The sequence below is a fragment of the Mesoplodon bidens genome, assembly GCF_964165515.1.
Source record: "Mesoplodon bidens genome assembly, chromosome: 16".
Classification (NCBI taxonomy): Eukaryota; Metazoa; Chordata; class Mammalia; order Artiodactyla; family Ziphiidae; genus Mesoplodon; species Mesoplodon bidens.
In genome coordinates, this window is record NC_138173.1 from 6,603,339 (window position 1) to 6,626,382 (window position 23,044).

Here is a 23,044-nt window from a genome sequence, read left to right on the forward strand (position 1 = left end):
GCAGCATGCATTACCCATGCAAGATTATATGCCTTGATTTTGGACCATACATGTAGAGTTGCATTCCAGAACTGGTACTGATGCTTTACAGACGTTACCCATGCAAGATTATATGCCCTGATTTTGGACAATACATGTAGTAGAGTTACATTCCAGAACTGGTACTGATGCTTTACAGAACTGTTTAGAACTATAGGAAACGGCATTTAACTGAAATGTGTAGGCATTCCACTTTAGAAGACAGAGCTGAAATTTAGGACATTAATCCACTTATTATAATTCAAGGTTTTGTAGGAATTATCCGATGGTCAATAGAGAGAGTCTAATCCTGGTCCTTTTGGTAGTACAGAGATTACCCATGAGGTAAACACTTTCACGTCCTAGAAGATGCCTGGCAGCATTCAGAAGACATGGTACGGTTTGAGAACAGAAGAGAAGCTAATAAGCTCAGGAGAACTTCTGCCGCCTAATTTCATAGCTCTTACTAGATAATGATATCTAAATATTATTATATCTAATTATTAGATTATAATAATTATATATCAGATTACTTAATAATATTTAATAATGTTTAATCTATACCCATGAGTTATAATAATTCATTTTGTGTGTGTTGGAACAAACATGGTTTTAGTGAAAAGACAAGCAAAATAGGAAGGAATTGAGTCTGGAGTCCTGAGCAAACCTGTAACTGCCCTGGGCTGGTTTCCTCATCTCGAAAATGAGAAAAACTGTAAGAACACCTCCCTGACAGCATTTAGGAGAGACTCAAAGCAAAAGTGAATGTGAAATTTCCTTGCCAGTTTGAAAACTTGGTTCAGATCATTGGTGTTGTTTTATTTGCCTCCTTCCCTGGTTTGGAGGGTCCATGTCCTCATCCTAGCACAGCACCTGAAAAATGATAGGAGCTAAATAAATACGAGTTAAGCGTCATTATGACGAGATGCAGGAAGAGCCTAGATACCAAGGAACCCCATTTGAGAACCGAGTAAGTTCCAGGCCCCAGCGGAAGAGGAATAGTAACTTCTCAACTCCGGGTGTTGCCCGGTGACTGGCAGCCTTCTCAGTGCTTTCCATGTGAGTTCACATCGAATCATCACAGAAACCTTGGGGAGAACGCTGGTTTACTTGCTGGATGAGGACAGTGTGACACCCATGAGGCTCAGTAACTTGACCGCGGTCACAGTGCCCGTGAGTGTTGGAGCTGGATGCCCCTAGTTTGATTCCGAGTGTGTCTAACTGCAGGGCTGCCCACCTCCGGACCCGCCTTCTCAGCACTTTGAGGCCAAGGCCGTTCTACTTATCTTCATGTTTCAGTGCCCCGCAAAAAACAGCACCAATGTTTGCCGAATAAATTAAGGAAATCCTTTCTGTTTTACATAATTTTTTTTCTTTTTGGCCAAGAGCCTTTACACACCACATTGAATAACATTCATATCAAGATGGCCCATTTTCTGTGAAAAGTCTGAGGTGAAGATATAAAAGAGTCATTTTTTATAGTTTGTGGAGAGAAATCCATATGCTTCTATGTGCATATATAGAGGATGACGTCAGTAAGTCTTCCGAAAACAAAGATGCGGTCTCTGCTCTTCCCACTGTGAGGCTCCAGGACTGTCCCCAGTTGGGTCTCGACCTGACTTCCAACCTTCTGTCTTGCTGTGTTTCCCCAGGCCCGCGTCTCTGAGGTCTCAGCTTTGTCATTGGCCAAGCGGGGTGGTGAACACAGTGGACCTGTAAAGACAGAATTCCACATTTGAAGACAAAGCCTGCCAGGAAGGCCTGAGACAGCATTTCAGTGTTGTCCTAGTGTGGTGGCTCCTTTTCTGAAGCCCATTCCCCTCCAGTGTCTCCCTCACTGGTGAGCTCTGTTCAGGGAGGGGCCACATCCCAAGCCATGGTCACGTCACAGGTGCTCAGTATGTATTTCTTGAATTAATGAAGCAGTGTCCCCTTCGTATTTTAGGTTCTCAACTCTCTCTTCTTTATTCTAAACTTCCATTTCTTAAGAGCTTCAAGTGAGGATGTTAAGGATGAATCTTACTGGTTATTTAAAATCATTCCCAGTACTTCACCAGTACTAGGAAATGTGAATCCTTAGAAGAAAACAAAAGAGGGAATTCCTGGCTGTCCAGTGGTTAGAAGACTCCGAGCTTCCACTGCAGGGGGCATGGGTTCAATCCCTGGTCCGGGGAACTAGGGTCCTACAAGCCAAGTGATGCAGCAAAAAAAAAAAAAAAAAAAAAAAGGTGACAGAGTGGGCCAGGCTTGAGAAGATGCTACAAGATGTGCACCTGGATTATACACCAAGCCCCACAGAGCCCGGCAAGAGGATGGTCCAAACACAGTCACCTCTCTCAGCAGGGGGCTCCCCAGAGGCCCCGGAAGGGACTCACTCCACAGGGTCCCAGGCGAGGCCCCGTTCAGGCAGTGGGGACACGTCCTGGTCAACGGAGCAGGACGCTGAGCACCTGAAAGGGGAGGGAGCTGAGGGCTGCCCTGCCGGGGAGGCAGCCAGCCTGACTCAGCCTTGCCCAGCCCGGCCACGGTAGGTACAACGGCATCGAGATCCCCTTAGGCCACATTCTGCTAAAGAAAGAGAAAGAAAACAGAAGGAAAGCGGACGGAAGTGCGGGTGTTATGAACAGAGAAGGAAGGGGCACCCGACGCCGACGCCCCGGTGCTTTCTCACCTGTCGTCCCGCCCGGACGGCCGGAGGAGCCTGCTGCAGCCCGGGCCCTCCCATCTCGCCCTTGAAGGGGGGTCCGTGGCGGCCCGGAGCCCCTCGCGTGGGCTGGGGAGCCGCGTGTTGGCATCGCTGCCCGGTTCCACGGGCAGCGACTTCCCGCTGGTGGCCTGAACCATCACCGTGGAAATGCCGCGGTCGCCGGCCCACCCCGCTTCACGGGGGGTCTCTCTGGCTCGCCTGGGACCCCCCTGGGTGCTGGTCCCTCCTTCCTGCCTCGGCCGAGCTGCACGCCAGCCCTGGGGGCCCAGCGCGCGGTCGGGGCTCCGAGCAGAGACAGATCTCTGGGTCCCTTCCGGCAAGACGGAGCTTGACCAACAACCAAAACTGAGCCGGTTCTGGCGGGAATATTCTGACCAGTCTACGGTTATCTTGGAGCCGTGGGCTTAGAGCCGTTCTGCGTACGTGAACTCTCATTTCTTTCCCAAGGGAAGAAGACTGTCACGGCGCTCTGCATGGCCCTTCTTTTTATTATTATTATTATTATTTAGTTATTTCTGATATACATTTTAAAGTAATAACTAGAATTATGACTTAACATTATACCAGAACATATATGATTTTTAGAAATTTCATGTAATGTCTGAAACATTTATATTAACATATTTCCATACAAATAACCCAAAGAAAGTTTACTATTAGTTGTTTTTTTCGTTTGTTTGTTTTTTTATACTGCAGGTTCTTACTAGTCATCCATTTTATGCACATCAGTGAATACATGTCAGTCCCAATCGCCCGATTCAGCACACCACCACCCCCACTCCACCACGGTTTTCCCCCCTTGGTGTCCATACGTTTGTTCTCTACATCTGTGTCTCAACTTCTGTACGTGGCCCTTCTTGATACACAGGCTTTCCTCTCCTCGTCCTCCAAGGTTAGAGAATCAAAACAGAACTTGCAGAACCCCATTCAGTGGGGTGGATGTTTCTGGGTGACTATCACCTGCCTTCCCCCCCCCGCCCCCCCCCACCCCGGGCAGCCAGTGCGAAACATTCGTGTTTTCACGCCTCGTGCAGAGAAGGGTAATGAGGGTGGGACTTGGACGATAACCAGAAAGAAGGGGAGCTGGAGGATACATCCTTCCTGTTGAGGATACATTCAGCGCGCAGCTTTCCAGAGGCTCGGACCAAACCCTTTCCTCGCCCCGAGTCTGCTGTTGGCAGCTGTGCCTCTACCTTCCGTCTGGGTCCCCTGGCTCCATCCGCCTCTCTGGGACTTCATAGCTCTCTTGGTCACACCCACCCTCCAGCCAAAAGCATCCTTCAACTGCAGACCAGACTCTCACCCCAACTTGTATCCTTTCGCAGCACTTCGCCCCCCATCATAATTAACCCCTGTGTTGATGCATCACTTACTGTTTATCCCTCATTAGAATGGAAGCTCCACTGAGAATCCGGGGCCCCAGCCAACTCCCTGCAGGGTCCCCAATGTCCAGCACGGTCCTTACACAGAGTAGGTGCCTCAAACTCTTCATTGAGTTTTGATTTTTCAGAATCAAGGCAGAGTTGACTGAAGTTCAAAGACAAAAGCCCTCATTCCAGAGGTTAAAAAAAAAAAAAAATCTAGGCTCCCCCGGCAGAGGGGCAGTAAGAAGGATCAGCAATTAACTGTTACTCAGTTTCACACTAATGTAGGGGCTCTCAGCTTGAGACCTAAGAAAGGAGCAGTTGCTTCTTTCTCTTACAAAGTGTCTGTTTAAATGTCTTATACAAAACAGGAACGAGACAAATTAATCAAACAGCTTTTTAAAAGTGCCCCCTTTTTGAGCAGGCAGTCTGTTCCATGAAGAGGAAGAGCTGTTAGCGTTTCCCAGAAGAATGCCTGCGAGTGGCACCAGGCTGTATCCTGGCAGCCTCCAGGGAGCGGTGCCCTAGGCCAAAGCACTGAAGCCAATTCCTCTTGAAGTTTTAGCTCCTGGTAATGGTGATGGCGGTTTGATAATGCACACGGACACTGCTTCAAGGTAGCATGTGAGGGTCATTTTAGGAAGTTTGTGTCTATCATATTTTCTCACAGTTGGTATCTGTGTCTACATTTCTACACACTTTTTCACTCTTGGATGTGTAGACCATGAGTTTCTGTGCTTTCCCCTGACGTTTATGGGCCATGCTGTTCCTTTCCTTAGTTTATATCCCATCCACTTTGTGGTACCCGAAGATGGAAGGATGAAGGATGCCGCTTAGTCAGTATTTTTTTCCACAGCTACTAGTTAACCCCTGAGAGTATTTGGTTCCTCAGAGCAAATCATAATGCCTGTTGAGCATGTCAGCTTTTTGTAAAGGTTTTCAAAGAAACACCAAAGCACAGCATAACTACAGAAATGAGAGTTTGCATGTTATCATTGGATTGGAACTTGACTGGTAGAACATACCAATTTGGGGGAATTACAGAAAAGAAGTTTAACAGATTAACAGATTTGATTAATATCATTGGAGGACTGTTAATTTTGTAGAACCTATTGAATAAATGACTTGAAGGGAAACCAAATAAATAAATGGATACGGGGACAAACGTTGCATTTGACTAGCTGACCTCTCTCCTCTCCCCTTTTCACATAAATGCGTCATTTTAAATTTAATCAACCTCCTCGTTACAGACTTGCCCCAATTTATATTCCATCTAAAACACTTTCTCAAATGTATAGTGGCATTTAATCTATATTGCAAATCATTAACGAAATGCAATTTTAAACCCCAATTTCCTGAAAGTTCCTTCTGAGATTGGTTCATATAGAATAAACTGAAATTAGTGACTAATGCATATCCAGAAAGAAGTAGGTGAAATAATGTTTGTTACTACAGTGAATACCAATAATGGTTCTGCATGATTAATCAAGTCTGCTCTTGGCTTGTCACCATTCATTACTTCTAAAGGGTATTTCTGACAAAGCTGCACACTGGAGAAGTTTAGATACTTCTTTTTTGAGTAGTCTGATACCAGAAAAGAAGGGAGACACTATGGTATTGTGTAAAGATTGCTGCTATTAATAATAGCTTAATTTAGAACTCACTCTGCACCAGGCGCTGCGCTGAGAGCTGAGTGCCCATTGCTTCTGGCAGTGATGCTGCAAGGTGCCTTCCACGACTGCCTCTGAGACTCAGAGACATCCAGTCTCTTGCCCCAAGTCACCCAGGAGGGAATGGCTGATCCAGGCAGCCTGGCTATTGGAATGCATGGTTTTCTCCTGTGCCTCTTGCGAGATTCAGCTTCTAGAACTATTGTTACCATTGAATTGTGCTGTGGGCAGATTTCCTTAATTTTTCCTTTACAATGACTTCTGATATTCCTTTTCCATCTCTTGTACCTCTGAATTATTATTCATCGGTGTAGTCAAGGTGATGATTTTTGACACCTTGATAAGTACATTTCCACGATGGGTGGAAATTGGTACATTTCCACGATGGGTATTTCAAACTATATTGAGAGACTAATTAGAACTTTAGGACAAATAAGTGGCAAATTGCTAATCAGGGTGAATAAAGTGAAGTCTCAGATTTTATAGCACCACCACTAATACCTTCCTACTATTGACTTTATTATTTATTCTTCAGTGCTGGAATCTGTGAAGTTTGTTTTTTTTAATTTATTTTAGAGAAGTATAGTTCATTTGCAATGTTGTATTAATTTCTACTGTACAGCAAAGTTATTCAGTTATACATATATATACATTATTTTTCATATTCTTTGGAACCTGTTAAGTTTAAGGAAACTGGCTATACCATACATTGATTTAACCACTCTTTGTTTCTTTAGATCGGAAGAAAAACAAGAATGCACTTTAAAAACCACTTCTGGTTTATAAGGTGACACATTAATCCTCAAAATGACAGGAAATCAAGATGATTCTGTCTGCGGGGTTTCATTTATTAAAATTTAATTTGCTCCTGTGCTCAGCTCCAATCGCTCTGTGCTAGCAAACTAGCTATAATTAGATTAGCAGCCTGCTAAACGCTGGTGACAGCCTGAGCCTCAGAGAGCATGTGCCGGATTCCGCCCGAGCCGCTCCTCATTGGCTGCCAGCCTAGCTGCTCGCCGGTTTGATAGGTTTCCACAGTACTCTTTATGCTGCATTGGAGACACGGATACAGAGATACTCTGCTGCGTTCTGGCCACGGTGGAGGTGCTTAGCTGGTAACGTTACAGGAGGAATCAGGCACCGAGGAGGAGGCGATCGTCTTTGTTGAGAGAGCGAGGCAGTCACCGACTGCCGGCTGCCAGAGGAGATCAAGGAAGAAGTTTCAGTTCATGGTAATTACTTTGAGTCTTTATCTCGCCTGAAAGACACGGCCATGCATGAAATGAAGTGTGTGCATCATTACATCTGTTTAATTTGATCTAGCTTTTGTTAGTATCACACGCTCTCCGGCGTTCCATGTAAAATATGTCCTCCCGGAGAAGGCTGGGCTGGTAGACAGCTACCGTCTTCATGTAGGAATCTTGTTTTTACCTGGATTCAAGGGTGCATGTGCCGGGGAGCGCTTCTTATTGGTTCTCTGCTGTTTTAGGAAAGCCCGATGTTGCATCCATTTAGGTGTCTTTGGAGGTGCGTTTCAGTGCCCTGTCGACTTTGTTCGCATGGGGTCCGGACTCTCCTGAATAATGAGCCGTGGAGGAGAGTTTGGAGAAACACACTTTAATTAGGACAGCAGCGGGTCTCCTGGTGCCAACGCAGGGTCTCAGCCGAAGTAATATCCATTGTTTCTTCAAAGATGTGTGCAGCCTTCATTTTGGATGGTTCTCTTTGTTTCCCCTTCTGTAGTTTTCATGAAGCTTTTTTCATACAGAGGATGTTAGCGTATCACGTTCTACCAGAAACACTTCTAGGTGTGTATTCGGCCTGTGCTGAACAGAATTTTTGACTCGGGCTTTGTTTAACAAGGATGTTGTTTTGGGAGTTGAAATCACAGAAGGTGGGGTTCTCACCACTTTGACTTATGTTTGACAACATTTTAAAATTTCTATTCATGGTTGCCTGGATGATTTTCCAAATCAAATAGCAAATAATCTTGAATTCTGTGATAAAGGTGATACATTCAGAAGGAAAAATATTTAAACGGCCAAGGCTGAGCTTAGAGAAATGCAAACAAATGCAATGCGAGCGTCTGCTTCTTAGCGTACCTTCTCCGTAGAGTTCTGTTTTATTCAGGAAGAGCCCCTTGCCACCATTTAGCCCTCAAACTTCAATATTGATGTCCTCACTGTATGAGACGGTGGAGACTACAGAAACTTGTGTATTGAGTCACCAGTCACACGGCTGGCTGGCTGCCACCATGCGTCTGGGATCCGTGGAGAGCTCTGCTGGTATCTGAAGGCTGTCAGGAATTATCTCCCTGCTCGTGAAAAGCCAGACATTGCCATTTCAGAATTTGGTTAAAGTAGCTGCTTTGATTTGAAGCTATAATCTGGTTCAAGGGGTTCGTCGTGTTCTTTGGTCGAGGAAAACTTCAGAACCCTATCTGTGCTTCCCTCCCCATCCACACCCTCAGCCCCTGCGAATTTCCTCCCTCGTCCATTCCTGGGGTGTACTGTTTCTCCCAAATAACAGTTTGAAGAAAACAACAAGGAATATTCTGAAAGTTTGTCCTTTATTGTGATAGGGTGTTGCCTGTAATACAAAAGTTGAGTGTGGTTCATTGTCATCCAGCATCTGGGTTTTGAGATGCCGTGTCTGGTGAAATGGGCACTGGAGGGGTCACCCTGTGGGGGACGCTGACTTCCTCTTTGGACGCCCCGATGACGCAAACCACGCCCCAGTCACATTTCACAAGGTTGCGTGGTGGGGAGCGGAGGGCGCAGCTCAGTTCTGGGCTTTGCTCTTCCTCACCTGCCCAGAGCCCTCCTGCTTCTTCATTCTTTGCCTGAGGTGCTCCCTGTGCAGACGTGGAAAATAACCTCCTATCCACAGACGGGCTGAGACCCTCACTTGGGGAAGAATAAACTGATGCGATCCCATCGTTGTCTGTCCCTCTCCCTTTTCTTAATCTCGTGAAACGCTTCCTAAATTACCCTGGTCTTAGAACATTCTGAGAAGTCGGCTGCCTTAAAAGTAAATTATTGTTCAAACGCAAGCTGTGTGACTCTCCCCTACAAGCGTCGTTGTTAGGCTGTGCGTCACGGGAAGCCGTGGGAAGTGGTTCTGGCTGATGCTGATTCTCAGGGTTGGACCTTAAAAGACTTTCTGGGTCTAGAAGGAACTTCTTAAAAAGGTAAATATAAATATAACCATGTGTGAATATTGTGTAGTAATTTACTATGATATCCTGGAGGGCCTTTTAACATGCATTAAAGGGGCATTTTTCTAATAGCACTAAGTAAAATGTTATTTATGTTTTTGCAAAGTAACAAAATCTGCACTTTTATCTTCAGATGAATCACATCTTAACATTTTTTTTACCTACACGAAGGGGAATCTTTATGTATTTCTGAGATAAGAAAGTAAAAACAAATGTCTTGGGCACTTTAAAATTTTGTTCTCTCTCATCCTTATACTTCCATAACTCTTTATTGATGAATGACATTTCTGACCAATCAAAAATAGGTCTATTAGCATGAACTAGAGTATAAAGCACATAATATTTTAAAATTAAAACACTGTTTGCTCTAAGAGATACTTTCTCACTTTTTCTTCTAGGGGCTTATAATGACAGCAGGAAAAATGATAATCAGTCTAAAAACGAAAAGCCCTTCCACGTAGAATATGATGTGCCACAAAGCAACTGGGCTGCACAGGGCCTGAAAGTTACAGTAAAAAGGAAGGAGTGGGGGACAGTCCAGGGCATGGGGTGAAGAGTTGCCAGGTGGTGCCTGCAGGCGGCTCTCTGGCTGGTCCCCTGGCATCTGTGGCATCAAAAGCACTGAGGGAGGCTAGTTATACACAATTGATAAGTATTTCAGGGTCGATCCTCCAGAACCTGCCTGGGTTGGAAAAAGGTTTGAGGAGCCATTAGGCCTCATCTAAGTGTGTCTAGTTTTTCTTTCATTATTTATTCTGTAATTATGGGCACCTACCATGTGCTAGGTTCTGTGCTAAGCCTTAAAAAAGGAAAGAAGGCGCAGCCCTCTCAGCAGGAAGTGGCAGATTGTGGAGGAGAGGCCGTGAGATAAATAATAATGGGGTGCAGGGAGCAGAGGGAGGCGGCCAGCTTGGGGATCCTGAGGAGGAGTGACCAGGGGTGGGGTGTGAAGACTTCAGGGCAAGGGCAGTAGTGCCTGATCTAGAAGGTTTCTGCACCACGTGCACCACTCTTAGTGTCAGGTAGGAGTCAGGGTGGGCCACAGACCTGGTTCCTCTCTGACAGGGACTCTCAGTCTCCCTGTTGCCTTATGTGTGACCTGTAATAGTAAATGTCATACACAGGAACTGTCGTGCCTTCTCTTCCTCCTCCCAGCCCTCCTCAGAATGCACACTAGATTGCTGCCTGGAAGTATTTTTTCTTTTTTCTTTTTTTTTTTTTTTTTTTTTGTGGTACGCAGGCCTCTCACTGTTGTAGCCTCTCCCATTGCGGAGCACAGGCTCCAGACGCGTAGGCTCAGTAGTTGTGGCTCACGGGCCCAGCTGCTGCGCGGCACGTGGGATCTTCCCGGACCGGGGCACGAACCTGTGTCCCCTGCATCGGCAGGCGGACTCTCAACCACTGCGCCATCAGGGAAGCCCTGCCTGGAAGTATTTTTATTGCAATAGATTTATATCATGTGGGATTCGAAAAAAATTTTTACATGCATTCAGTAATGTAAAGATGCATCTTAAAGGCATCACAAAACACCTTCCTCACTGTTGCACTCCTAAGTAATTTAGGGATGGCTTTTGGAACTGCTTGAATTGCCAGGAGTTATCATTTGCGATGGGATGCCGGTTGACTGTTTTATTTATTTAATTAGCTCTTTTATTTATTTCAGTCACTTGTTTTGTATGTGCTCATTAAAGACAAGCTTGTAAATTCTGGGCTTGGAATATAACACTTGCATTTGACCCTCCTATGATTAAGGCCTTCTGCTCTCCTTATATATTTGATGGAATTTAGACATTTTCAATCTTGCCGGGTTTGGAGGGGAAGTCCCCCTTAAGGGTCTCACACTTGCATTAGCTCTTGCCACCAGGAAAATGTCTACATGGAACCAGGCCCTGCATCTCCGATACTTTGGGGCCTGCAGGCAGAACACCCTCCAAATGCTCTAGTTCTCTGCCCTGTCAGGCTTGCACACCGACGTTTGCACAGCCCGTCAGAAGAGCAGCCTCTGTCTTTCCCTGTGTCCTTACCCCGCCCTCCTCGCTGAGCTGGAAGTATTCTCCGTCAGAGCTGATTGCAGAGCCGGCAGCCAACCCTGCTGGCTTCCCGTCCCTGGCTGTTCCTTCCCAGCTGCCTTTTCTGCCCCCATTTTAAACAGATGTTCTCCAAGGTTCTGCCCTCCGTTAGCCCCCCTGTTACTTGCATTCCATCGGTTGGTTCATCCAATGGCCACAGAGACTCAGCCGCCTTCCTGCGTGTCCGCAGGGCCCCCACTCCAGCCACATCGGCCTCCTTGCTCCCCCTGCTCGGGGCCCCGGCTGCCCCCCTGCTCGGAGGGTGCTTCCCCCAGTAGACCCCAGGCTTGTTCCCTCAGTGTCTTCGGGATTATGCTCAAGTGTCCCCAACTGCCATTCCAGTGGGACAGTCTAAGACAGTATCTGTTGTATTTAGTCTCCCCTCTCTGGAGGTCAGAGACTTGGTCTTAACCCCCAGAGCCTAGAACAGAACTTGGTCCATAGAAAGTGCTCAGTCAGTCCTGGAGAGTGAATGAATGAATGAATGGCTACTGGCGTGGCAGGCTGCAGTGCTGTGAAGGCTGCAGTGCTGTGAAGGCTGCAGTGCTTGAAGGCTGCCCCTGTGGCAGTCAGGAGCTCTGCCCCGGCCAGCTGGGGGGTCTGTGCTGAGCCCTCGCCCTGAGTGGGCTCTGTGTCCTGGACTGAAGTGCGGTTTGTCCCAGGTGGGCTCTAAGGCCCTTTGAGACTCTGACAGCCTGTCACTCCCTGCACACACGCGGACTCCCGTGTGTAGAGCAGCAGTTCTGAGGATGAGATGACGCCCTGTCAACCTTCATTTGTGTGACTTCCCACAACTTGGTGTTGATATTCTTCTATCTTTATACTTGCTATCTGCAGTTAAATGGCTCCTTCAAAAACTAGTCAAGGTGAACAGAACACTTAGCTTCTAACTGAAATGTGTATGTAAAAACTAGCACAGTTTGGTTTACCTCCGTGTTCGTTATCTGTTTTTTTAACTTTATTGACCAATTTTTAAAAGAATTTTCATTTTCTGTTGTTGTATATATTTAATAGCCTGCCTATGTTTGTCAAATAAAAAAGCAATAGCGATCTTTTCTTTTTTTAGATATTTCGTGCAGCAGAGAGTATTTAAAGAGAGGAAGGATTCCCTGTGACTTCTGCCTGCAATCCGTAAAATACTCAGTCCTCTTTCAAGTAAGTGTATTGCTTTGCTTTGATCCATTCTGAGCAGAAGATATTGATTCTCTCTGAAAACCTATGTCATATTACACTAAGACAAAGAGGCTGAAGTTTCAGATATTTTGCTATTTTTTTTTTGAGATAACCATCTTGTTTTTATTGTTTGCTGTGAAATACAGTGTGAATGGATGTCCACGTAGAAGCACACTCCCCACAGGGAGGTCTGGTTCCCAGTGGCCGCTCGGTTTAGGGGTTACTCACTGCCACCAAACTAAGCCCTTTTCTTCATGTCCACAGAGATTGGTCACAGCTTCCCTGGCAAAAGCCAACATAGGAGAGGCGTCCTCAACACCAAGGGAAGCATATGATGATGGCACTTGTGATAAAAGTATTTTAACAATATACCTCTCATACTGTAACATTTCGCTAAAGAAAGGCTCAGGTCAGAGATCTTGGAATTTTCCAGATCTTCAGGTGGATCCATATACCAAAACAAGCAAAAAAAGAGGAGTCCCACCTTTGAGGGCCTGCAGGACCAAACTAACAGTGACGATGATTTCCTTCCCCAGGGGTTTCCGTGACATGTTGCCTATGTGTCTCCCAGCAGTTCTGATCTTTTAAGGGCTGTGTAATATTTACTCATAATCTCCCTGGTATCTAGAAGTGCATGGATTTGAAAACAGTATCTAAAAAATGAACGTTTTTACCCTCCAGTGCGAAGTACACTGTCTGTGCTTGGGGAGTGAGGTGGTGTTTTCTGGCAGCCCTAATGCTGTAGGGCCAACAGCAAATGCCTGGGAGCTTGGGGCACAGAGATGTTTGCAGGATGGCCTCCCTAGGGAGGTCCTGTCAGGAGGGCAGAACCTAGGTGTCAGCCAAGGGACAGACCGAGAGGGTGGGGCAGGTGTTGGAGGACAGTCAGCAGACGTGGGAATGTATGTGTCTGTAAAGGACATTGCTGGGTGCTTTGTCCCACGTCCACGCCACCGGCTTCCTTCCTGATGGTGAGCCTGGAGACATCCTTTAGCCAGACCCATCTTCCCATGAAGGAGCTGAGGAAGTGGATGAGCAGTGGCCAAGGTCCAGATGGTTCCTCCCCTTTGACAGAGGGGCTGAGAGCTCAGTGTCACCAAATGAGGAAGTTGAGAATGTTTAGGAAATTGACAGACAGCTAGCTCTCCAGTTAACTCATGTGTGCAAGGACCTGACACGTGGTAAAGAGCAGCCCTTGTGAGGTCACCAAGTCTTAGCCTCGGGGCCCATGTTCCCACGTGACCACATGCTTTGGTTTGATTGACAGCTATCCTCGAGCCTCTCTTCCAGCATCCATATGTAACGTACCATTCCCTGGATAGCACGCCATGCATTTTATAGCTGCTTATCATTCCATCATGAAGAACTTTGTTGGGTAGACGTTGTTGGTCTCCTGGAATCTTAGCATCTAACTTAGGCTGACAAGTAAGAATCAGCCTCTGCCAGGCGGAATTCTGCAGTCCGTGGAAAGAGGGATTAAAGAAAAAGCCAACAGCACATTTCAGTGAGACACACTGAAATGCATCAATCTTATCACCGTGTTCCCTTATCACAGATATAAGAAGTTCTGATATGAAAGCCTTGGGCTCCTCTTGGCTGGAGGGAACTCAGCATCTCCCATCCCCAGCCCCCAGCTCGTAGAATTGCACCTCCACACAGGTGGGTTTAATGGGGGTCGTCTCCAACAGGGCTGTCTTCCCCACTTTGCTCGTTCTAGGAGCCCACCCATCTTGATTTGCCCACAATTGAGAGGTTTTCTGGAACATGGGACTTTCAAGTGCTAAAAGTAGGACAAGTCCCCAGCAATCAGGGGCCTCTTGTTCCCTCTCAGGATTCCCTGCGCCCCTCCTCCCACCCAGCTGGCTCCTGGCAGCAGGTGAATTGGCAGCCCTAGTGGCCAGAAAGAACTGCAAGGTTGAGCAGACATGAGTGTATACTCAGCTCCACTGCGTACTAACCCTGCCATTGGACTTCACCTCTAAGCCTCAGTTTCCCACGTGCCAAGCAAGAATACCAACACGCTCCTAGGGATTTGGGGAAGGTCACATGACCACAGGAAGTGCCGGGGAGAGGGTAGGCCTGGAGAAGCTGGGGCCCCTCCTTCCTCCCTCCTGGACCAGAGAGTGAGTTGCCTTCACAGGCATAATCGTCTTGAGCTTTGTCAATATTATTATTTGGCCAGGCCCTGCATCAGGAAGATTAGAAAGGATTCAGCCCTGTCACTCATTAACGCAGTGTCACCTGGATTAGGTAGACTCTAAATCTGGACTCCTATGTGTGATTCCCAAGTAATGCCAGGTCTCTGTGTGCTGGTTACTTTAAATCGTTTTTATACCAGTTTCCCCTAAAGAAGATAGAAACAAACAAAAAGGTGCTCTAAAGATTGTTGTGAAAAGCATAGTTTTTGTCTTGTTATCCAAATGTTTTCAATTGTTTTAGGCTATTTTCACATTCAAAGTTCTTTAAAACTTGTTCTTTTCTGAGTTTATAAATGACAGATAAGTCTCCTTATAAAGAATATGTATTATTATTGTCATCAACATTTTTCACCACTCCTCAATACGTGTATTTAAGGTTACTATGTTTTAAAAGTATAAGATGGGTCTTTTTTTTAAAGTGATCCCTGGGGCTTTCCTGGTGGCGCAGTGGTTGAGAGTCCGCCTGCCGATGCAGGGGACGTGGGTTCGTGCCCCGGTCCAGGAAGATCCCACATGCCGCGGAGTGGCTGGGCCCGTGAGCCACGGCCGCTGAGCCTGCGCATCCGGAGCCTGTGCTTCGCAACGGGAGAGGCCACGGCAGTGAGAGGCCTGCGTACCGTTAAAAAAAAAAAAAAGTGATCCCTTCTTTTAGGGAACTAAAAAAGAAAATGCAGGCGTAAAATGACCTTGTAATGTGCTTTGAATCAAACTTTTGAGTTTTTTCAACCTAGAACCTCAGTCCTCCTATGTAGTGTACATGTAAGTCACCTTTCAAGGGACACACAACTACCAACCTCTGTGCCTTATTCAGGTGATTGCAGTTTCAGGAAGTAAGTTACAATGTTTCCCTTGTTTTTAGTTGCCCATTATCTTAATCAAACTGAAATAATTGATAAAGTCAGTTTCTCCCAGAAAGTTGCCATTTTCAAAACTTCTCTGGGATGGAGTTTTGTTCTTTTATAGTGTGAGTGCTGGGGACTTGAGATTGCTGGGAGCAAAAGCAGGCTTGCAGTTTTGTTTGTGTGGTAAATGGTCCTGACCAAGAATACCTGCTAGCTTGCCACAAACACCTTTTCTCCATCTCAGCGTTTCCTGAAGCTGGTCCTCCACAGCGAGGGATCTGTTTCCCCTCCATGACTCATCTACCTTTCACGCCAGCATCTCTGACTTCTGACTTTTCCCACATCAGTTCTTTGCCAAGCGAATGACTCAGAGCTCAGGTTCCACCAGAACCATCAGGTGGCTCCTCGAAGCCGGCTCGGCTGACCTTGAGCAGGTCTCCTGGGGCCGGGGAGAGCTGGCCGCTGCCGAGACCCCCTGACCCCGGGCTCGCTGCCTTTTAAAAAAGAAGAGGGAGAGGAGGGGGCATCCTTGGGGAAAAGCAGCTGGGATTTCAGTTGTTTTATTCCCTTTGTTCACAAAGATCCTATAGGCTTCTGGAAGGATAGATATAAGGATATTTCCCTCTCTAAAATAAATACCCCTCCCCACGGGACTTCCCTGGTGGTCCAATGATTAAGACTTCACCTTCCAATGCAGGGGGTGCAGGTTCGATCCCTGGTTGGGGAGCTAAGATCCCACAAGGCTCGGGGCCAAAATAAAGCAAAAGAAAAAACAGAAGCAATATTGTAACAAACTCAATAAAGACTTTAAAAATGGTCCACATCAGAAAATATTCAAAAAAAATAATTTAAAAAATAAAATAAAATAAATACCCCTGTACACAGATTCTGTTTGTGAGGATTGAACACACATTTATTATGAAGTTCAAGAAGCCACTGTTGATTACAAGTTAAATTACTAAATGACCGTTTAAGTTATTTGGCATATTTAAAATGCTGTTTTTTGAAATCAAATGAAAGACAAATTCTGTAGGTTGCGGTGTGTGCGTCCTTTGTTGTTGTTCATTATTAATGGCTGTTACACTTTAAGTCAGTTCATTGTCAACGGAGGCATTGCTTTTCTACAAAGACCAGCAGAAAAGGTAAGGCTGTCATCTGTGGAAGGCCTGCTCTGGGACCCCACTGCTGGAAGCGTCACATGCCTGCAGAGAAGGTGTGAGTCTTCATGGTGTAGACAGGGGTACAAGAGTCAAAGAGGTTAACCTCATATAAAGGGCAACCATGTGACCAGACACACACTGGGTGTAGAACCCAGGTCCACCTCTTCTATAAGACCCCAGACCTTTCACACCAGTTGACTTCTTTATAGTGATGGGGTCATAAATGGAACAAGAAAGTTGGTTGAGGGCCCCATAAGAGCATGGCCATTCGAGAGAGAGGAGGACGCCTGCTGAGGGATTAGACCTTCACATTCATTCTCCAGTCTGCTGCGTGTCTGCTGCATCCCTGCGGATTGAGAAAGCGTTTATGCGTTCTGAATACTCAGCGAAGTTCAGAAACATGGAGTGTCCTCTCCACGCTGGTCCACGCACGATAGCCCAGTGCTGTGGTCTCAGTGTGTGTGTCTCCCCTCCCAAATTCATATGTTGAACTCCTGGTGGCCAATGGGGAGGTAATTAGGAGATGGGGCCTCTGGTAGGTGCTGAAGTCCTGAGGGTGGCCCCTCATGAATGGGGGAGGGATTAGTGCCCTTTACAGAAGAGGCTCCGGGGAGATGCCTTACCCCTTCCACCACATGAGGATGGGGCAAGGAGTCTGCAGCCCAGAGGGGAGGCTTCACCAGAACACGACCGTGCCGGCACCGTGATCTTGGACGTCCAGCCTCCAAAATTGTGGAAACTAAACGTCTGTTGTTCATAAGCCACCTAGTCTGTGGCATTTTGTTATAGCAGCCTGAACATAACAAAGACCCCTAGGATAAAAGTATGTTAAATATTCAGTTCTGTTATTTTGTTACGTACCTGTGTTCATAGATATAACAGAAACCTGAGAATCCTCCTAATCTGCGTTTCTTCTTTGGGAAATTCCTCCTGTTTAGCTGAGGAGGAGAAGCCACTTTCTCTGCCCCTGGTCTTTGGGTTGTGTTTGGACATGCTGCACGGAGCACTGGTCCATCGGTGACCAGAAGTATTGATCTCGTGCCGTTACTTGAGTCTTGTGGGTGTGATTCTCTGTAGGACACACTTAAAGCTGAGCTCAACATCATCCTTGGTCAAAGAGAGGCAGCTTTGACCAGGACGGTCAGCGGAAGGACCTTCCTCTGGAAGGACGCCCCATGGCGTGACTGTACCCCACGTGCCTGTATAGGCGTCAGGCTTTGCGGACCCTCCATGTGTCCCGTGCATCGGCACTGTCATCTCTGTCACCAGACAGCTCCATTCCTGACTTCGCCATCTGTTCATGAGCCTGCCTTAGTCTTTGCTCTCAAACCAGTCCACTTGGTAAGCAGAAAAGTCTTTTGCAAGCACTGTATTCATCTTGTTACTTCCCTGCTCCAAAATCCTGCTTCCTCCCAGTTACCTATGGATCAGATTTAAATTCCAGAGCCTGGCAGTTAAAGCCACCTCTCAACTGGGATCCCCACCCTCATCAAGTCAGTATCCAGGGACTTCCCTGGTGGTCCAGTGGTTAGGACTCTGAGCTTCCACTGCAGGGGGCACGGGTTCCATCCCTGGTTGGGGAACTAAGATCCCACATGCCGTGCAGCATGCCCCCCCGCCAAAATTAAACACCCACACAAACAAAAAAAAACCCAAAAAACACAAATATCCATTTCTCTCCTCCTGTTTTTCACATACCTGTCTCATCAGAGTGTACGAGCTTTTCCTTGCCTGGAATTCCTTATCAATTCCTGTCTCTCAGAGTCTGGGAGTTCCTTTGAGGCCCATTTCAAAAGTTACTTTTTCCTTTTAAAACAAAAGTCTTGGGGAACCAAGATCCCGCAAGCTATACTGCATGGCCAAAAAAAAAAGTCTTTTGAGCAAAATCCAAGAATTTTTACCTTTCATTCCTTCAAATTTTTTCACAATTCAATACATACTAGGTACATTTATAAGTAGTCTTGAAATTATTTTTTGCTTTAAGCGTTTATATGATTCTCAAGTTACATGGTAAGTTGATGTAAAATTTTTCCCTTAGTGCAAAGACTGCTCGGGCTCTCAGTTGTCTGAGAGCATGAATAAAGAAGCAGCACTACGCAAGCCACCCCGGCCGTCCACACGGCGCAGGAGGAGAAGGTGGGCTGGAGGTGAAATCCGAGAGGAAGCTGCGGAGCATTTTGCTGCATTAGCAGAGTTCTGAGGACTGATTAAGTTCCTGGAGAGGGTTGAAGCTATTTATCACCCTGGGAAGCCCTCCACAAAAATAACAATTTTATTCAACAACCCAGACTGCAAAGCTGTTATCAGTTCTTTTTTTTTTTTTAATTTATTTATTTTATTTATTTTTATTTTTGGCTGCGTTGGGTCTTCGTTGCTGCGCGCGGGCTTTCTCTGGTTGCGGCGAGCGGGGGCTACTCTTTGTTGCGGTGCGCGGGCTTCTCATTGCGGTGGCTTCTCCTGTTTTGGAGCACGGGCTCTAGGCACACGGGCTTCAGTAGTTGTGGCACGCGGGCTCAGTAGTTGTGGCATGCGGGCTTAGTTGCTTCATGGCATGTGGGATCTTCCTGGGCCAGGGCTCGAACCCGTGTCCCCAGCATTGGCAGGCAGATTCTTAACCACTGTGCCAGCAGGGAAGCCCTGTTGCCAGTTCTTAAATGTCCATAATCTAGTAACATCTAAATAGACATGTACTAACAAAATCAAGAGGAAAGTAACAGCATCTCCTCCGGAAGGTGGAACAGACCCACTGACAGCAAGAAGCACAAGTAGAAACTCAGTCAAAATCCCCCTCAGTTGGGGGGCTCAGTTCAGACTTCCTCTCCTGCGTGGAGACTCTTCTTATCCCCAAATCTGCGTCTATTCAGAATTTACAGATTCCATGTACTCGTGGTCCCTTCGGGCTATGCGTGCAGTCCGGTCCTCTTTTCATTCTCTGAGGATATAAAGGGCGCTAATTAGTCTGGTTTCTGTTACGGGAAGTTGCTGCGCCTGTTTCTAGTCGATTGTAAGCGATGTGAGGGTAGGAATTATGTTTTAATTCTGTGTCTTTAGAATCCAGCACGGACTCTAACATGACAGAGGCCTGAGAACAGTCTGTGGGCTTTAACAGGACTGAAGGACATCCTGTACGCGAAAAGGACCGTTGTGGGTTTCACGTCCGCTGTCATGCAAGTGTGACAGCAATGTCTGCGGATACAGGACATGGCCACGCGGGGGTTAAGAGGGCCAGCAGCCCAGGACCTGTCTCCATTATGCAATGTGCTGCATTCTGCTTTTGTGGAGCTGTTTATTCCTCGCTGCATTCCTTCAGCGCCACCGGTTTGCACATGCAGCATTGGTGTCCATCAGCTGTGTACTGGGCTCACTTCACAGCTGGGCGTTCAGCTTATCTGAGTGGCCTTCAGGAGGGCCAGCCAGAGTCAGGTGCCTCCTTCAGAGCCTTGGAGAGAACCTCTTACTCTTAACACCCTTTGGTCACTAAGCATTCAAATAAGAGATGCTCAGTACAACTAAGAAAAACTATATAAACCTGTGACTTTAAAGCTCCCATTAAGAACCAGGAAATTAAGAAGACATTTTATGCCAGATCTGCAGCGTTTTAGGGTTTCTCATTGTACTTTATTAGTGACACTTGACATTATGTGTGTTTGCAGCGTATCTCATTAATCTTAAATACAACGACTATGTTTCAAAGCACTTTTTGATAATTAGACATTCGCATCCAATCGATCTCTTATTTTTAAGACTATTGAAACCTGGTTTTGAAGTGCTGTGTGAAGTGTTCTTAAATTTTAAACTAATACGTAGCCACTTTATTGGCACTTAGCCTCATGCATAAGTAGGACGGCTGTGTGCTTCTGAGGATATGTCGTAGGGTGCTACTTCTGTTTTCGACATGTGCATTATTGCCGTGATGTGTGAAATCCTTTACAGACCGCCTCCTTTAGTTCCCAGTCTCCTCCCAGGTCAATACCGGAGGGTGATGCTCTACAGTGCATTTCAGGGCTTGTGCATTTCCCAGTGAAGGCACTGGCGTGGTAACGGACGGAGAGCTCCAGAGGGTAAGGATGCACGTGATGTGGCACCAGTAGGAGATTGTGGAGCTGGGGCTTTGCTTGGCATTTGCTGGGCACCTTCTCAGGGGCCAGGGGTGGCGCTGAGTCCTTTATGTGTGTCACCTCCAGTAGTTCTCACCGTGGGTAGTTGTTGAACAAAGCAGGTAATCACGGGGTGAGATTCGAGCCCTTGTCTGTCTGGCTGCAGATACATCCTTACCCACCTTGCCAAAGTGCGTCGAGTGTGATGGTTTGGTCCGCCCGGTGTTTTTCAGACTTTGGAGGAAAATGTTTTGTTTTGGGGTTTTTTTTTTTTCCTATTTAGAAACTGTATTCTTTCGACAGATTAGATTTACTGAAGGTTTCTCGGAACCACAGGAATTGCTGCAGGTGCCAACCCAAGGTTCCCCTTCCGGCGGGTTTATCACATGGTGGCCCCGGAGAGACCAGTGGTGTCCGTCACCTCTGTCCTCATCTGGGGGCCGTGACGGTTCTCCTCGTCACCGGGGGCTCAGGTCACAGGCTTCGCTCCCAGCCCTCTGCTTTGAGGCTACCTGTCAGCAGTAGCGATTGGCTCTTTGATCACAGACTTACACATTTCACAACGTGTTTTCACTTCAGCAGCCGTGAGGGGTGGGGGACCGGTCATCTCAGCTTGGCAGATGAGGCAGCAGATGCCTGGGAGACGGTGACTTTTCCAAGTTGTGTGGTTCACACAGGAAGAGCCAGGATACGAGCCCTTCTGTGTCCTGCTACATCCCGGCTCCGAAAGGAGACCTCTGCTGGGGCCGGCACCTCGTGGGCCAATCTGTAGAACGGATGACTTCACCTTCGTCGATAATTTTCCAGCTCTGTCCTCTCAAGCACTAGGGACTTCAAGGCTGAGGGGCATTGAGATTTGAGGCACTGCTCCAGCCCAGGCCCTCTGCGTCGGCCTATTTTACACACGGATGTCCCAGTGAGCTCGACTTGAGCTGAAGCGTCTGCAGCTGGAACATGCTCCAAAGACGGCTGAACCCCAAGGTTCTTACCACACTCGGGCCCGGTGACAGTTTTTTTTTTTAATCAATGAAATTAATATAAACATGAGTAAATTGTCAGTGGGGAAATATTATTTGGCTTACAAAATTTGTTTGCAGCTTTCCAAAAATGTGTCTGTTGACTGAGGCCAAGAGATGCCCCTCAAAGGAAAACTCCCTCCTGCACAGCTCAGTACGGGGCACCTCGTTCAAACCCAAGTCGCTCCTTCCCCGGAGTTTTGCTGCCCTCCTCGCCCTCTTGGATCTGCTCTGCACACTCCACAGAGCACCAGCCAGATTTAAAGCATCAGGTTGCTCCCTGCTCACTGGCTCCCATCACTCTCAAGGTCAAGTTCAGGCCCCCTCACTTGGATACAAGATTCCCTGAGACCGTCTGTCCACCTCTCCTGCTCTGTCTTCCTCCCTCACAGGGTTTCCCCCCGGATGGGTAAGGGACCCACGGCCCCCGTGAATGCCAGGCTCTCTCTGCCCTTGGCCTTGGGCTTGTGCTGTCCCTGCTCCTGGCACAGCCTCAGCGGCCTGCTCCGGGCCTCCTTTCTTCCGGGACGGCTTATTGTTTTCCTTGAGCCTGTGACTTAGCCTCGCCCGCCCCTTGCAGGTGGTTTCATGGCCCCTCGTGTGCCTTCTTTCTGCCCTGAAACAGACCCTTTCCATTCAAATGGAGTCTCTTCTCTCTGGTCTGTGATCTCAGCGACGGCACAGATTGCAGTCATTTTTGTATCTGTTGTGGTCAGAATAGCACCTGGCTCCTAGGAGCAGCCCAGTAACTGTTGTGCCAAAATGAAATTAAATGAAAAAGTAAAATTGTATTATGGTATCTGTTTCAAGCAATGCACAGAATATAAAACCTGTAATTGCTTGACACCTGGTATAGTATGCTAGGATGACAGATAATGTCATAATTAATTGTAAACAATAATCACAACTTTCAGTTTTTCCGTTAAAACTCATTTTACTCCACTCATATTCAGTGAGTCCGTATGAAACACTGAATTTCCTCACCGCCCCAGTCACTCCACAGCTGTCCTCATTATTTTACTGACTTGCTGAATTCCCAGGGCCCAAATGATGTTTTCAAGTCATATGTCGAGTTTAGAACTCCTGCAGTAAAATGACGTTTCCAGACAGAATGCTCCACCCTTCACAGTTAAGTGCTGAATTCAGTGAAATATTCCTTTCTTTCCATAATGGGTTGTGTTCTCTTCGTTCTTGGAAGAGGTTTGAGGAACGATTGTATATGCTTCTTTTTATGGGATACTATGACCATGAACACTTGGTTTAATAAACCACTTTCTATTTCTCCCATTTCCCAAACTTTAGAAACGTTTAGGGTTCTCGGTTGATTGCGTGCCCTAGAATTTGTGTGGACGTTTTGAAAACACTGAACACCAATGCAGAGTTAGGCCCTCATCCTCGGAGTGAGAGGGCGGGGTGGTGCAAGAGGGGAAGTGACATTGTGTCCAAAACCCATCAAGGACAGACTTTGCGGCCTTGACGCTTGCTTTTCTATCAGAGGGCTCCCAAGGTGAAA

General features: G+C 46.8%; 1 protein-coding gene across 8 annotated transcripts in view; it reads left to right on the forward strand.

Moving 5' to 3' along the window:
* The window catches only part of FAM110B (family with sequence similarity 110 member B), a 130,411-nt gene that overhangs the window by 65,542 nt on the left and 41,825 nt on the right, over positions 1-23,044 (forward strand). For 2 of the 8 annotated variants that reach the window (XM_081258878.1, XM_081258877.1), the window contains exons 4-6: positions 12,112-12,200; positions 13,774-13,877; positions 16,349-16,471. The gene's annotated coding sequence lies outside the window, so the exon portion shown is untranslated. The remainder of the gene's footprint in view (positions 1-12,111; positions 12,201-13,773; positions 13,878-16,348; positions 16,472-23,044) is intronic. The other 6 variants (XM_081258883.1, XM_081258876.1, XM_081258879.1 and 3 more) reach the window with 5 other exon arrangements.